The sequence below is a fragment of the Cebus imitator genome, unplaced genomic scaffold (assembly GCF_001604975.1).
Source record: "Cebus imitator isolate Cc_AM_T3 unplaced genomic scaffold, Cebus_imitator-1.0 Scaffold42, whole genome shotgun sequence".
In the NCBI taxonomy this organism is placed as follows: domain Eukaryota; kingdom Metazoa; phylum Chordata; class Mammalia; order Primates; family Cebidae; genus Cebus; species Cebus imitator.
Window position 1 is genome coordinate 14,343,033 of NW_016107357.1, and position 12,822 is coordinate 14,355,854.

The following is a 12,822-nucleotide window of genomic DNA, read 5'->3' on the forward strand; positions in this document are numbered from 1 at the left end:
TGATCCACCCGTCTCGGCCTCCCAAAGTGCTGGGATTACAGGCGTGAGCCACCGCGCCCGGCCCAGCCACCTTCTTTATCAGGCTTTCACATTCTGAGCCACTAATGCTCTGCCTCAGTTACCCCAGGGCCTGGTACCGGACAAGTGGGAACAGCCCCTATATTCCAAAGCTCGCTGAAATGATTCAAACCAGCCAACCCTAAACCTGCTTATGCTGCTTCACCCATTAAACCACAGAAAAGGTCCCCCCTTGATTCCTTTGTGTCCTGACCAACCGATGTTTCCCCAGGTGCCCCCACAGCATGGCATGGCATGCCCCACTTTTGAAACCTGAACAAGCTATATTTTCAATTGCAAATATCCTGGTCTGTTGGCCTCACTATACCCAAATAGTAATGAAACCTACATTTCAAAACACCTTCCCTGGCTGATGGTTAATTGTTGTGTCAACTTGACTGGACTAGATGATGCCCAGATAGCTATTAAAACATTATGTCTGGGTGCATCTGTGAGGGTGTTTCTGGAAGAGATTAGCATTTGAATCAGTAGACTGAGTAGAGAAGATCCACCCTCACTAACATGGGTAGACATTATCTAATTCATTAAGAGGCTGAATAGAACAAAAAGGGAGAGAAAGGAAAGGGTTATTTGTCTTTTTTTGAGTTGAGACATCTCTCTTCTGACCTTGGACTGGGAGTTATGCCATTGTCCTCACGGTTCTCAGGCCTTCAAACTTCGGCAGAATTGCAACACTGACATTCCTGGTTCTTCTGCTTGCAGACGGCATGTCATGGGACTTGCTGGCTTCCATAATTGTGTGAACCAATTCCCATAATAAATCTCCTCTTATGTATCTATATATATCCTATTGGTTCTGTTTCTAGAGATTGGTACCAAGAAGTGGGAGTGCTTCTAACAAATACCAAAAAATGTGGAAGTGGCTTTGGAAATGGGTAATGGGTAGAAACTTGAAACAGTTTGGAGGTGCACACTAGAAAAAGCCTACATTGCTGGGAATTGATCTTTAAAGATGATTCTGGTAAAGGCTCAGAAAGAAAAGAAGAGAGCTATGACAAAAGCCTTAATCTTCTTAGAAAATACCTAAGCGGTCATGAACAGAACATTGGCGGAAATATGGGTAGTAAAGGCCAGCCTGATGAGGTCTCAGAGGGAAATGAGGATCACGTTATTGGACAATGGAGAAAAGGCCATGGGGAAGAGGGGCAAGGGAAGTGAGAGCATTAGGACAAATACCAAATGCATGCAGGGCTTAAAACCTAGATGACGGGTTGATAGGTGCAGCAAACCACCATGGCACGTGTATACCTATGTAACAAAACTGCATGTTCAGCACATGTATCCCAGAACTTAAAGGAAAAAAAAATTAAAATAGTGTCAGAGAGCTTGGCTGAATTGTGCCTGTATTGTAGTATTTTGCAGAAGGTAGAGCTGTGAGCACTGAAGTTATCTATTTGGATAAGGAAATTTCTAAGCAAAGTGTGAAAGTTGTGGCTTGGCTTCTCTTGACAGCCTACATTAAAATGTGAAAGTGGAGAAAAGATTTAAAGACAAAATTGTTAAGCAAAGGGAAGCAGCACTTAAAGATTTGGAAAAGTCTCACCCTAGACATATTATAAAAAATGAGATATCAGATACAGTGATTCATGCCTGTAGCCCTATTAGAGAAACTGAGGCAGGAGGATCCCTTAAGCCCAGGAATTTGAGACTAGCCTGAGAAAGGTAGTGAGAGTCCATCTCTTAAAAAAAAAAAAAAAAATGAGAAAGCACCTTGGGAGAGAACACCAAGGGTGTGGCCAAATAACCATCTGATAAGGAGATTAGTCAACCAAGTGGAACCTATTGCTTAAGGTGGTGCAGAAGTAATTGGGGCTGCCACCATCACAGCTCCAATGTGCAAAAGCTTGAGCAAGCAAGCGTGAGACCCCAGAGACAGCCCTCGCTGGAGCAACATCCAGGATAGCTGAGAGGTAGGACCACTCCAGCAACCCCAGGCTATAGAGCCACAGACACAATTCTAGCTCGGGGAGCCACAAGGGCACAGAGCAGCCTTTGGAGAGGGCCACCACCCCCGTGGGTTGGGAAGGCAGAACCACAGCCCCAGTGAGCCTGGAGGACAGAACATTGAGCCAAAGATTATTCTCAAGACAAAATTTTGGACTTTGCTTGGGACCTATCCTTTCTTCTGTTCTGTTTCTCTCTTTTGAAATGGAAATGTCTTTTCTGTGCCTGTCCCTCCATTGTATTTTGGAAGTCTTTAACTTGTTTAATTTCACAGGTTCACAGCTGGAGGGGAAATTGCCTCAGAATGAATCATACCTTGCATCTTACCCATATATAATGTAGGTGCTATTTAAATGAGACTTTGGACTACAGACTTCCGAGTAGATACTGGAATGACTTAAGACTTTTGGAACCACTGGAATGAACTGGATGCATTTTGCATGTGAGAAGAACATGAAATTTTGGGAGGCTAGGGGTAGAATGTTATGGTCTGAGTGTTTGTGTCTCTCCCAAATTTATATGTTGAAATCCTAACCCCCACCCACTTAAGGTGATGGTATCAGGAGATAGAGCCTTTTGGGGTGATTAGGTTATGACTGTGGAGGTCTCGTAAATGAGACTCGTGCCCTTATGAAAGAGACATTAGAGGGACTCCTTCCTCCTTCTGCTTTGTGAGCTTAGAGTAAAAAGGCTATGAGGAAGCAGCCTTTACCAGACACTGAATCTGCTGGTGCCTTGATCTGAGACGTCCCAGCCTCTGAAACTGTGAGAAATACATTTCTGTTGTTTGTACGCCACCCAGCCTGTGGTATTCCATTGTAGCAGCCTGACCAGACTAAGATACCCTTGGATGAAGAGCAACCGGGGTAACATGTGGAAAAAAAAAAAAAAACTGCTCCAATACCAAGGGTATGCTAGATAGCGTTTAAACTTATGCTTGGTAGTTGCTTCTCATCATTCTTAGTTAATCATAAAGCATTCTACTTTTGTGGATTTTAAGTCCCTAGGAAATGATGCTGAAAAAAACAACAGCTTTGTGAGACCATCAGCAGCTGTAACATTGACATCTCTGCTTTCAAATGGGTTACAAAATTAAACAAGTGTCATCCAAAGGACCACCAGGATGGCTAGATAACAGAAAAGAGAGTTTCATTGGCAATACTGATTTACAAACTGGAAGAGAGAGTCTCCGGTGTGAACTGAGAATGCTATCTCTGAAGAACAGAGAAGGTTCGAGGTTTTATAAAATGGAGAAATGTTGCATATTGCTCTTTGAGAAGTTTCATTGGCACCTATAAGGTTTTGAGGAGCAAGGTCCAATTGGTGGTACGTGGCGGTGGTACACAAACTCAGTCTGAGAGTCGCCATAGGTCGTCTCAGTAGTCATTAGACAAAACTGGTTTTGGGTTACTGCACCAGTGTCAGCTGCCAGGCCTGCGGAGAATTACAGTTTTTTACAGCAATGCTCTTTACCCTGAGGGCCTTCTACCCTGGCTTATTGACTCTGTCTTTGTTGGGTATGACAAGAATGACTCAGTTCATATGATCAACTTTCACACAATAAAGCTTCATTTATTTATTTATTTAAATTGAGACAGAGTCTTGTCATCGAGGCTGGAATGTAGTGATGCATCATCGAGGCTCACTACAGCCTCAACCTCCCAGGCTCAAATGTGATCCTCCCACCTCAGCCTCCCAAATAGCTGGGACCACTGGCACATGCCACCATGCCCAACTAATTTATTTAGTTTTTGTATAGACAGATCTCAGTATGTTGACTAGGGTGATCTTGAACTCTTGGCCTCAAACAATCCTCTCACCTCAGTCTCCCAAAGTGCTGGGGTTACAGGTATGAGCCACCATGCACAGCGCAAAGCTTCATTTTAAGTCTCTTTTATTTACTTTTATTGATCCTAGTCATAACACATTGTAAGTATACTCTGATAGAGAATTAGATAGCATGTTGTTTTTTAAGTGTCTTTTCTAATTAACCTGTCATGTAGTTTAGTAAGAAAATATTAAAGGAGAATCTTGCCGGACAGATAGCCAGTACTGAATAAGAAGCCCATTTTGTTTGTGTCTGGAGGGATGAGACACTGTTAATAGTGAGGATAAGTTTATTTTAGCTTTGGTGAGAGGAGAACAAATCCACCTTTTCACAAGAGCTGCTTTCCCATTGCTTTTTGCTCCCTTCATCCCAACACCCGCAACCAAGGCAGTGTCAGTAAGTTTTGGGATGAAAAAGCCTTAGGTAGGCTTCTTATGGTTTTGAAACGTGACTGCTTGGAACTGGGGGAAAGCTGCACTAAAATTATGAAGCCGAGTGGTTATTAACCATATCCAGTAGTGGGTCATGTTCCTGTGCCGCCTTTATTTGCCCACAGTAACCTAGCAAGACATAAAATCACAGTGCGCAGTAGATGGCACCATTGAATGAGCCCTATTGTCTGCAGGAATCTGGGATGATAAGAAGATTATTACCTCATTTATTTTCGTAAGGAACTGTGTAATTATGATGATTCGAAAAAAAGAAAGAAAGATGAAAGAAAGGAAAGGGAGGAAGGAAGGGAGGGAGGGAGGGAAGGAAGGAAGGAAGGAAGGAAGGAAGGAAGGAAGGAAGGAAGGAAGGAAGGAAGGAAGGAAGGAAGGAGAAAAGGAAGAGAAAGAAAGACAGGCCCTGGTCTGACTGTTTCCTATGCTATTCTACTACAGCATTTAATATCTTACTGCAAATTTTGCTAAGTTATAACTTAAAAATGTTAAGTTTTTATTAGCACTTTGACAAACTTAGACTTCTACAGCAGAAGGTAGTGGATTAAAAGCTGGGCTGTCAACCATGTGCTCACCAGCTTAATGACAATGGAGAAATGTAATATAAAGAATTTGAAAAAATTTATGCAACATGCATGTTTCTTTTGAAATTTCAGTTTTCGAAAGCAAGGCTTGATGAGATGATCTTCATTTGTGAGAGTATGCAGAGGGCGGTGTGAAAAGATATGGCAGGGATCCATAGTTTAAAAATGGATTAAAAACAGTTCTACAATATGAAAAAATAAGGACAAAAAGTCATAATTTAAATTCTCAAGCTAAGTTCAATACATTTCAAAGTTAAACAGTAAACACTGGTAAGGAAAAGAAAACATAGAAATGGAACAACAGGGATCCATTAGAGTTGGATATCATTCGTTTACTAGTTTGAGGAGGAAAGTGAATAATTCTATATGTTTTAAAATCATAGAGAATGAACCTTGAAAATGTTTAATGCTTAGAAAAGAAAGTATTCATAATGGAAAGTTCTAACTTGGCCAAATTTCTTACTTTAAAGTTAGAAAATTAGATTTTTTGATTGTATAATTTGGAACACAAAATCAATAAGCAGGTAGATAAAAAGGAAAAACTACATATTAAGCCAGAATCATCTAATAAAAACAGTTTCTTATATGTAAAAGACTGTATGCTAACTCCTAGACCCCAAGGGAGAAAATGAGACTACAGTCAGGCGTCACTTAACAACAGGGATATGTTCTGAGAAATGCACCCTTAGGTATTACTGTCATTGTGTGAACAACAGAGTGTACTTAAACAAAGCTGAATGTCATAGCATATCGTTCTAGGTTACAAACTTATCTGTCATGTTATTGTACTGAATACTGTAAGCAAGTGTAACACATGGTATTTGTGTATCTAAATATATCCAAACCTGGAAAAGATACAGTAAAACTATAGTATGAAAGATTTTAAAAAACGGGACACCTGTACAGGACACTTAGCATGAATGGGGCTTGCAGGAATTGAAGTTGCTCTGGGTGGGTCAGTGAGTGAGTGGTGAGTGAATGTGAAGGCCTGGGGCATTACTGTTCACTACTGCAGACTTTCTAGACACTGGACACTTAGGCTAAGTTCAAATTTTTTAAATTGTTTTCTTTCTTCAATAGTAAATTAATCTTAGCTGTCTGTAACTTATAAACTTTTTGATGTTTTTAATTTTGATTCTTTCATGATAACATTTAACTTAAAACATGATCATGTTATATAAAAACATTTCCTTTGTATTCTTATTTGGTAAGCTTTATTTTTTACATTTTCAGATTTTTTTTTAAGTTTTTAATTTTTTTTTTGTTAAAAGCTAAGACACAAACACACACATGAGTCTAGGCCGACACAGGGTCAGGATCTTCACCTCCACACCTGTCCCACTGGAAGGTCTTCAGGGGCAGTAACGCATGGAGCTGTCATTTTCCATGAGGACAATGCCTTCTTCTGAATTCCTCCTGAAGGACTTTTCCGGAAGCTGATTAACATTTGACATTATTTTTATTTTAAATATTTTTTATTTAAAAAAAAATGTTAAATGCAAACCAGCTTCAGGCAAGTCCTGCAGAAGGAATACAATCTAAAATAATGATAAAAACTAGTAAAAAATAGTAAATATACAAACCAGCAACAGTCATTTATTATCATTATCAATACATATACATACACTATAACCGTATGTGCTATACTTTCATGCAAATAGCAGCGCAGAGGGTTTGTTTACACCAGCATCACCACAGACACTTGAGTAATGCATTGCCTTATGATGTTACCATGGCTACGACATTGCTAGGTGATAGGAGTTTCTCAGGTCCAATCTGTCATATCTGTGGTCCATTGTTAGCTGAAATGTCGTTATGTGATACATTGACTCTACTGCCGGCAAGCTCCTATTTAAGTAAACAAAAACAATAAACACAAACATGAGAAGTACAGGAGAAAGCCCACGGAGATAAGAAAATCCTGCTACGTAAAGGAAGCTACATCAGAGCAAGGGGCCAGTTCTCACCTGGAAGCCACAGTACTGCACACTTCAGCCAGATGAGTGTCGTTTGAACACTCACCACCCAGGCACTGTGTGTATGACCCCTGGGAATGGCCTCTGCAAGAAGCTAGTGGGTTGTTAGAAGCTTTAGGGGGGTTATTTTTAAGTTTCTGCTAATAAGCTCTATTTTGAGCTGACAATTTGTGTAGTGCGTAGGGCTAGAAGGGAATATTAGAGACTGTATGGCCCATTCTGTTATACTCTTCTCACCAGTGACTCAGAGGACCTGGCTAGGCTGTCTTTGACCTGTTTCTAATAGTGAAGAATTGGAAACACTTTAAATGTCCTTCCATTGGGGGGATGATTAACGTAAGTTATGGTGCTTGTATAGAGTAGAATATTGTATTTAAAGAACAGGGAGTTTTTCATGATTCAAAATGGAGTCATCTCCATCATATAGTGTTCAAAGAAAACTCCTTACAGTAACTTCTGGAGAGAACTAGAATTGAAGAAGACATGGGTAGTCAAGGGGACATTTGCTGCATCAGTGCAGTTTGAAATTTATATAATGAAAATGTACTTATGTATTGAGTAATTTATAATCATAAGGTACAATTTTGATTTCAACTTTTACCTGACATTCATGTTCATGTCTTTAGAATATAACTCATTCTATGGGCTATTGGACATCCTATCTTACTTAGCTGGTCATATCTCTGCAATTAGATATTTATTTAAAAATAGGGATTCCATCAGAGTTACCATTTAAATTAAACAGGAAGATAAGTATTTTATTGGAATTTAGTTTGTGCTTATATCACTGATATTAATTTTTGCCACAGGAACTCTACTTTTCAAGGTCACCACTAATTTGGTATGTTTCATGTTTCTTTGTCACAATTTAGAGACATTTCTCTATCTTCTTCCTTGATGACCTTACTGTTTACCATAGAAGTTCATCTATGTGTCTCCAAACTCCATTTCAAGAATATGAAAGGCAGGTAGCTTATGCGCACATTCTCTGGCCCTTGATAGATGTTTTGCTGACCCACCTCCTGATATCTGTAGAGTTACCCCAGGCTCTACCTTCCACCAGCCAGTTCCGTGTGTGAGAGGCACAGTCCTTTGTTACTAAACATGTTTTTGCTCTCTCCTGTCCTCTCATTTCAGTCTCACTATCTTAGAATCAGCTTCGTGGAACCACAGGAAAGACACGTTGTTCTTCTTTTGCAGGTAGCCAGTAACACCACCCTCTCACTGAGAGCCCCTAAGAAATAATATTAGGACTTGAGTTGACTTTTGATGCATCAGTATTCTTTGCATCATATAGTATACCTGGAGCGGTAGAGTGCAAAGTCTGTGGACTCAACTTGTTATTTGCATGACTTTGAGCAGGTTGTCTAAACTCTCAAAAACGCAGTCTTTTTATTTATAGAGTGGAAATAGCAAGTCTAGGATTTGAAAATTGTTAAGAAGGTTCACAATTCTGCATACACTACCGCTTATACATATATGGCAAGCAGCAAGATGTGGCTGTTTTTTTTGGGTGTTTTCAGCCCATTTTCCTCCTTTCTAGAACCTATCTCCTCAAACTGATGGATGCATGATGAGTTTCCCTTGCCTAAGTTATTATTATTATTATTTGAGATGGAGCTTAGCTCTTGTTGCCCAGGCTGGAGTGCAATGGCACGATCTTGGTCACTGCAACCTCTGCCTCCTGGGTTCAAGTGATTCTCCTGTCTCAGCCTCCCAAGTAATGGAATTACTTGCATCCGCCACTATGCCCTGGGTTAGTCTTTCTAATTGTTCTTTCACTGTGCTGCCATTTTTAGTGGAAACTTCATTGCAAAAAGTGCAAGGTTCTGATCTGTGGCACTTGAACTGTTTGCTGGCTCCTCTAACTTTTAAGTGTGGTGTATTAATTTAGTCCCTCTCTCAGATGTCCACTGTCAGGTAATGAATTGATGCAGTGTTCCAACTAGGAATGCCATTGCCTCTCTGTCTTGGCTTGTTAACAAGAAACCATTCATGAATGAGTAGAAACAACAATAAGTGTTTAGAAAAGTATTAATGATTGAGGCAGTAAAAAGTGATCCCAAGAAAACCCTAGACCACTTGCACCTGCCATGACTTGTTACCTCTGTGACCTCTGACCATCTGTGCCTCCTTGGTCACATGTATTGACTCTAGACCACTTTCAGTCTGTCAGCATTTCTCTTCAGTCTATTTAGAGCTTCCTTGAACCTTCTTTCTCTGGCAAACTTCCTTTTATAACATAAGCAAAATAAGAGACGATGTACATTCCTTATCGTGTGCATGGCAAGGACAGGAAGGAGGAACAGAGTTTATCCATGAAAAGTGTTGCTGTCAAAAGGGAATTATGAAATCCTGTTGTATGCAAGGTATCTCAAAGTTAGCTTTTTTTTGAAATTATGAAACAAAAACTTATTTCAAGCAAAGTGCAAAATGAAAATCTCAGAGAAAGTCAACCTGACCTGAAGTTTATTCATCACTGCACAATGAATTTCACCACACAATTGAGTTTCTGGCCCATGTGACACTGAAGTCACTAACAGCACTAGTGTTACTCTTCACTGTAGATTGGACAGTGCTGTGTTTGGGGATTCTGGAGAAATTAAAGTAGGAGAGGATGTGGTCTGCTCTCTAGGGCCACAGAGTCCAGTGAGAAAGATACAATTAATAAGCTGAACTCCAGGATTGCAAAGGAAATTCTGTTTTACAGAAGGGGAAGCATTGGGACTGATTTCAATATTTCTGTTGTGGCGTGGCTCTTTTGCAGCTTCTTCTTCTTTTTCTTCACATGTATCAAGCTAACTTAATGAAGAATGTATACATTCTTCCATATCATACTAAATAATACAAATAAGTGATACTGTTACAGGCTTGGGGTCACAACATGGGGCCATGGTAAGCTGCACCCTTCTCAAAAGCATCTGGTGTATGTGAAGAAGTTGCGTATCAGTGACTCACTCTGATGTACTCAATAGGAGCCCACAGATTCTCTGTCTTGGACTCATTAAGGAGCATTTAAATACCAGAAAAATCTAGCAAGGCATAGCCCCTGACTGGGTATTAGCCAGCATAATATCAGGGTTGTTGTAGTTAGAGTAGCCAGATGGGAAGGCAAATTTTGTAGGGGACTGTCATCAATACAACCTCCCATTATACGTATACTCAGACACGCCACACATGTGCATGTTCATTAACAGAAAACCCAGCATTTATGGAGTAGGAGGCTAGAATTCAAGAACATTAGTGAGTGAGAGCTTTGTCTCAGGATCATAACTAATTTTGAGGTCAGTTTTTTCAGCAGTCTTTGTTATGTTCAATCTTTTAGGTCTAAAAATTATGTGATGGCAGGCCTTAGAAAAATTTAACCCAAGTGAGCCAGATCTATTAACATTTTGCTAAATTCTTTGTGGTTTGTAATGGAGTTAAATATAATCATAAGATTAAAAAATATGTGTTTTGCTTCATGATTTATCTGAAGGTTCAATTGACTGAACTTGAGTAAATTATTCACCACTTCATTAAAATTCAGTAGGACTGAAAGTTTCCGTTGGATGCATTAAGCTGTCTATAGCTAATGAAACACTGCATAGTTGGTGCAGAGGGTGGTTTACTCAATATGGCCTGTGTTAAGTGTATGAAATGCAAATGATATGTAAATTCTATATTTTACTTTCCATTAACAAAAAATTATTTATGTACACATCAGAGGAGGAAAATTACTTTCAGTAAGGATCTGCGCAGTGCTGATTCTTAATCTCTTAGTGGGAATATATAATATTTTTACAGTACTAGCATAAAAATGTCATTACTGCAGAGAGAGGTCTTAGAGTCTTATAATGATTATCTTTATTGCTTGGAGATAACATTTTAGTAAATGAGATTTAGTTAACATTCTAATGAAAAGAGCTAATTTGAGAGAAAATTCCTAAGCTAAAATATTTTTAAACAACAAGTTTGTTTACTTTTCTTTCTCTCCTAGAACCTAAATCATGTAAATTATTGGAACAGATGGTACTAAAGATTTGAGCTGTGTGTTATACTTTTAGTAAAGCTAACTTATAAAAAGGCTACCAAAAAAAGTAATATAACAGACTTAAAGGGCTTCATGGAGTCCAACTGACTCAGCTGATCTTGTTTTCTTGACAAAATCAGTGTCAAAGCTAAATTCATCCATTGCAGCTTCTGCTTGACCCTCTGGTCCTGTGAGCACTATTATTAACATCTCCTTTCAGTCACAAGCTAGTAACTACATTTGTGAATGGCTCTCCCGTTGGCTTTTTTATGGTTAAATACATTTCCATTTTCAGACTTTATTTCCAGATCTCTGCAAGCTTCAAAACAGCCCTACTTGGTGCCTAGCTGAAGTTGTGGCTCCCATTAATTCAGGTGATTCTGTGATATCAGCTGCTTTCCTCAGAACAAGTCTCATTCTTCTTTCACGCTTTTTTTTTTTCTCAAAATGAAACATTCAAAGGCTCCCGATTCCATATGTTGCATGAACATTATTTGGCACCATCCTTCATGTTATTCTCAAGACACTCTCCAACTTGCCCATTTCCCTCTTTCAATATCAAAATTAGCCACCACATTCCAGGAGCAGCTGGGTGTGCAGGGACCAGATGCATTCAGGAATGGACGCTCAGAACAAGAGTGATTCTTAACCATTTGAGGACCCCTTTTGAGAATTGAAGCCCTGGAATCTCTCCATCAGAACTCGGATGTACAATCTCAGAGGATTCCTGGGCCTAGTTGTAGCTCATTCATAAACTGTACCTTCTGGGGCAGTGGATCAAGAACCTTGGCTCTGCTGTGGCAAGGCTGTAGATGGGAATAATTGAGGAAGATTTTTAATAATCACATACACTTGTATAAGCCTCAGGTATAAGGCAGAGAATTTGGGGGATTTGCAACTGAGGGGTTTGTTTATTATTTTAGAGATCAGATTTTGAAATTATTTTTCAATTATAATCAACCATGTGGATTTTTGTGAGAATCCAATTTCATTTAAAAAACGTATTTAGCTTGCTTTTTCCTGAATTGACTTGTTCAGACATGTTAGTTCTTTTAAGATGAAGTGCTCATGTTTTAAAAATAGCCACCAGGCCCCATGCCCAGCTGGGTTCTCTGTTGGTGTTGGCTGGATAAAGAGCCCCCTGATTGGCTTGATTTGGGAATAACTTCAACCTCGTAGAAAGTAAAACAGACATGTGTTTCAACCACTGGTCCTAATGTAATTTTTTCAATGTTTGTTTGTGGAATTTATGGCATCTCTGAAAATACAGAAATGACGGTGGAGGGGAATGTGTCAGTTTATGAATGTGCCATTTAACCAGATAATTGGGCAAAATTTTTACAAAAAGTATTCTCATAAGCAGTACAAAGTCAGGGATAACCATGTCCATGTGCATTTGTGTCTTTCCATAGTGTTAGACTTTTACTGATGCTATTTCGGTCACAAAAGCCAGGAGCTGCGTGGAATTGCAAGGAGGCAACTCTCCCTAGTACGTCCTGTTCACTCGGTAGTCAGAGCCGCAGGCACACAAGTCAGTTGTGTTGCAAACCATACTTAATAGTATACTTAATCAATAGGTACGTGTTACAGATCAAACATTTCACAGCAAACAAAGTAACATATAACATCAAGAGAAAAGGGACAAGGAGAAGGGTTAGCAAACCAGTCCAGGGAGACTCGGAGAGCAACAAACACACGAAGAATCCCCTGGTCTGGGCCAGGCGAGGGGTCCACAGGTTTTGCAAGGAGGAGTGTTTGGTGGGGACAGAGCCTTCCCAGCAAATGCCAGGTGCTAATCACAATTGACAGCAAGACAGATCAGTTAAGATGGCCATTTCGAGCTACTGATGTCTAGCTCTTTTTATGGCCACAGAGTCCTCTGGTGAGGACTGATAGTGACAGAATGTGCTTGTTTTTGCCCTTATCTGGTGGATGCAGATTTTTTTTTTTTTTTTTT

The 12,822-nt window shown here is 39.7% G+C and overlaps 1 protein-coding gene and 1 long non-coding RNA gene across 3 annotated transcripts in view; one reads left to right on the plus strand and one right to left on the minus strand.

Annotated features, from left to right (window-relative positions):
• The window catches only part of KCNK1 (potassium two pore domain channel subfamily K member 1), a 58,012-nt gene that overhangs the window by 38,665 nt on the left and 6,525 nt on the right, over positions 1-12,822 (plus strand). The window lies entirely within an intron of this gene.
• On the minus strand, positions 6,457-9,085 carry LOC108302820. The gene is made up of 2 exons (XR_001824532.2): positions 8,975-9,085; positions 6,457-6,725 (listed from the first exon to the last, which is right to left on the minus strand). It is a non-coding gene; the product is annotated as an uncharacterized LOC108302820 (long non-coding RNA).